The following is a 4330-nucleotide window of genomic DNA, read 5'->3' as shown; positions in this document are numbered from 1 at the left end:
TTGAGAGATGTCGGCCAGGCGGTGTTGGTCCAACGAAAAGATCTCCAAGGGCCTCACAAGGGCCTCAAGAGGTATGTTGGCTTGGGTGGCAAACTCGAAGTCGAGGAAGTTCTCGTCTGCCCCAGAGTCGATGAGGGCCTCCACCGTGGCACGTTGGTCCCCCCAGGCCAGGGTGACGCTCAACAGATGGTCAGGTGGTGCGCGGCGCTGGGAATGGGAAAAACGGCTCACCAGGATCTCCCGGGGTCTTGGTGAGCCCGATCTTTTGGCCGGATAGGGCAGTCGGCGATACGGTGTCCCGCACCTCCGCAGTAGAGGCAGAGACCGGACCTGAGCCTTGCCTGACGCTCCGCCTGGCTCAGATGAGAGCGTCCCAGCTGCATGGGTTCCTCCTCGCGCACCGGACGGGGAAGCCTGTTACCATCAGTAGTGTTGGGGACGGGGCGTCCAGGAGTCCGGGGTGTTTCAGGAGGTGACAGTCGGGTCCTCTCGCGCCTTCTCTCCAGGAGGCGTCCGTCAATACGGATGACAAGGCTAAAAAGCTCCTCGAGGGAGTCGGGCACCTCCCTGGTAGCGAGCTGGTCCCGGACTGCGTCACTGAGCCCCCTTATGAAGGTTAGGCGAAGAGCAGGTTCGTTCCAACCACTCTCCACCGCCGCCAGTCGAAACTCCATGACATAGTCCGTCACCCTGCTGCTCCCTTGTCGGAAGGTCCCCAACCGGGCTCCAGGGTCCAGACCTCGGGCTGGATGGTGGAACACTCTGCGGAGCTCCGCCACGAAGTCTGGGTAGGAGAACAAAAAATCTGCTTCCATTGCCCAGGAGGAAGTGACCCACTGGGCAGCATGGCCTGAAAGTAGGTTGGTTATATAAGCCACTCGGGACCCCTGAGCAGAAAAACGGCTTGGTTGATGACGGAAAACCAACTCACATTGCATGATGAATGTGGCACATTCCTCGGGATTACCGTCGAACAGCCGTGGGACGGAGAGAAGGGGTTCCCGAGGTGCGAGATCTGCTGGGGCTGCGGGGAATGTTCCTGAAGGGTGTGAGAGATGAAAAGTATTAACGGCGTCGCCCAGCGAGTTAAGCTGGGCGAGAATCTCGGACTGTTGTCCCGCCATAGCGGCCATTGAACCCTGCATAGGCAGGACCTGGTCCCTGAGGTTCTGCACCGCAGCCGCAGCCCGCTCAAGTTGGAGACCGTGATCCCTGGTCAACTCGACTTGAATTGCAAGTGCGGTTCTGACCCCCTCTGTGTCGGCTGGGGTCGTCATGGTTGGTTCGTAATGTTATGGTTTGACACCGACCCCAAACGCAACGACACAAGAGAGTTGGATTCAGAGTTGCCAAATACAAGGGCTTGTTTATTTGGTGACTAGAATAAGTGAAACAGGGAAAGCAGGTCAACAAGAAACAGGTACAATGAACAAGGGGCAAAGTTCTGCTGCTCTGCAGCTTCTCCCGGAAGGGTAGTCTTGGGAAGCAGGAGCAGACCTCTGTACCGCTCTGCAGATTCTCACGGCGGACCTCTCAGATGTTGTGCAAGACCGAGAGAGGGAGAGAGGGAACGGGTCAGTGACAGAGCAGACTTGAAACGAGCTGGAGGACAGGGTGTTATATTCTTCGTGTTAAACAACACAGTGATGAGCAATATTCCAAAAACAGCCCAAGTGAATATCTTCATGTAAACACACAGTGAGCAAAAATCCAAACACCGTCCAATTGTGAAATACTATCTTCGTGTAAATACACAGTGAGCAAAAATCCAACACAGTCCAAATGTGAAACAATATCTTCGTGTAAATACACAGTGAGCAAAAATCCAAACACAGTCCAAATGTGAAATAATATCTTCGTGTCAATACACAGTGGGAGGTGGAAGATCCCCGAGATATTATTCCAAAAAAGGAAAGAGCAAAAACGATAATGGCTGGGTGAGTGACTGTCTGACAAAAAGGTGGTAGACTTCAGTGTAAAGGTTTACACACGAAAATCGGAAATAGGTCAAGACAGTCAATCTAGAAAAACTCACCCAGACGAGCTGCGTAAAGGAACAGGAACAAGTGGAGGCGAGCGCGCGCCACGGAGCAGGTATCCAAGCGAAGGCTTCTAGGAATTCCTGGAGAATAGCACAGTGAAACAGAAGCAACGGGGAAAAACATCCAGCGACAAATCAAGACGAACCAACAACTTAGGGTGGGGAAAACGGGGTATAAATAATGAGGGATCGATTGATTGAAAGGCAGTGACAGCTGGGGAATGTGATTGAAAAGCGTGGGGAAGTGAGGGAACCAATCAGCGACGTCTCAGATGACGTCAGCGGGGAGAAACGTGTGAACGAGGGAATTGAAATACTTGACAGAAAAAATGAATGAAAACAAAGCGAGGGTGGTTAAAGGAACAGAACGAGTGAGAAGGCAAGGACAGAAACCTCACACTATCATTCTATTCTGGGAGCTTCTATCCCCAGGCCATCAGGATGCTCAATGACAATGACACTATGTAACAACTAGGGGTGTAAAGGTACACGTATCCGTACCGAACCGAATGGCTGTGTAGTGTACCCAACGAATACAACGGTATGTTAACCACTAACGAATACTTTTTACTTACTGCACTTCGTAATTACTATTTTTACTTACTTTCTTTTTTCTGTATGTAGCACACTCTCAGGGGCTCATACAGAAACAAGCATTTCATCATAAAGTATTCTGTATTTTGTGACAAATAATAAACAAACTTGAAATAGTCCTACACAATTAGCTTTTCACACCATTTTAGTCTCATGTAGCCATACTCTTCTCCACACTATGTTAGCGCTGTGCCAGAGAGAGGTCTGGCTGAACCTACTATCATTCCAGTATGGGGGGGGGGGGGGGGGGGGGGAGGTTATCTGATGTGTTTGTATTTCTTTAAACCAATCACAATCCTCCTGCGTGGCTCTAAGCCCAGGACGCAGCAGTGGTGCCCTTGCAAAATAGTGTCGCAAATAGCGGAAGGGGAGGAGAATTGGATGGATCAGAGAGAGAGTGGAGTTTCTTTTAGATTTAAGGGGATGCAGACCAGAGAAAGACGTTTGTCTTGTTTACATCAGGGTCCCCCATTTTCAATTCATATCGATAGTTTAATAGCTAGCCTTGGCTCGTTTAACAATATGCAAAATATGTGTACAGCCCTGTACTCTGTTTGGTAGTGTTGTGGGGAGTCAGTGTTCGCTTGGTCAGCTGTCCGCTGCCATGCCCCCCCCCCCCCTTCACCCCCCCTCCCCCTACGCCCACCCAAAAGTAGGTCACACCGGCCGCCACTGGTTACACCCCTAGTTGTGAGTAATCGCTTCCTCGAGTTACCACCAAATACATCAAACACAAATTCTTGCTTGTGTCAATGAAACTGAAAACTTGCTCTCAAATCTCGCTTTGGAACCCCACGAGGTGCAGATAACAGGGGATGCCAAAAAAAATTATTTAATTTTGTTTTAAATATTTTTATTAATATTTGTTTTATTATATATATATTTTTTTATATTTAAGTCAAGCAGTCACCATGTACAGTATGGCTCGGCGGCCAGTCAAACTTTATTTTTATTTATTTAACAGATTGCAGAATGGGTACAATACAGTACGGCTCAATACACACAATTGTTAAGGGGATGCAGACCTGAGAAAGACGTTTGTCTTGTTTACATCAGGGTCCCCCATTTTCAATTCATAGTGACATTTATGACATACAAGACATCATGACATTTATGGCATAGGGACCCGGACATACACAACATACATGACATTTATGGCATAGGGACATACATGACATACAGGTATTTAGTACTGTTACATTTGTGACATATACGATATTCAAATATACAGTACTGTTACCCATAGATCCTGACAGAGTATATACATATGATGGGGAGGAGACTGTACATTAGGAGGGGGTGGGTGGGTGGGAGAGAAATATACATACGGCCGGGAGAGAATACGGTGGGGAGGAGACTGTACATTAGGAGGGGGTGGGTGGGTGGGAGAGAAATATACATACGGCCGGGAGAGAATACGGTGGGGAGGAGACTGTACATTAGGAGGGGGTGGGTGGGTGGGAGAGAAATATACATACGGCCGGGAGAGAATACGGTGGGGAGGAGACTGTACATTAGGAGGGGGTGGGTGGCCGGGAGAGAATATATACATACGGTGGGGAGGAGACTGTCTATTAGACAAACGTCTAGACAAACAAGACAAGACAAACGTCTTTCTCTGGTCTGCATCCCCTTAACAATTGTGTGTATTGAGCCGTACTGTATTGTACCCATTCTGCAATCTGTTAAATAAAG

The sequence above is a fragment of the Notolepis coatsorum genome (genome assembly GCF_963971535.1).
Source record: "Notolepis coatsorum genome assembly, contig: SCAFFOLD_333, whole genome shotgun sequence".
NCBI lineage: Eukaryota > Metazoa > Chordata > Actinopteri > Aulopiformes > Paralepididae > Notolepis > Notolepis coatsorum.
Note: the sequence above shows the minus strand (reverse complement) of the source record.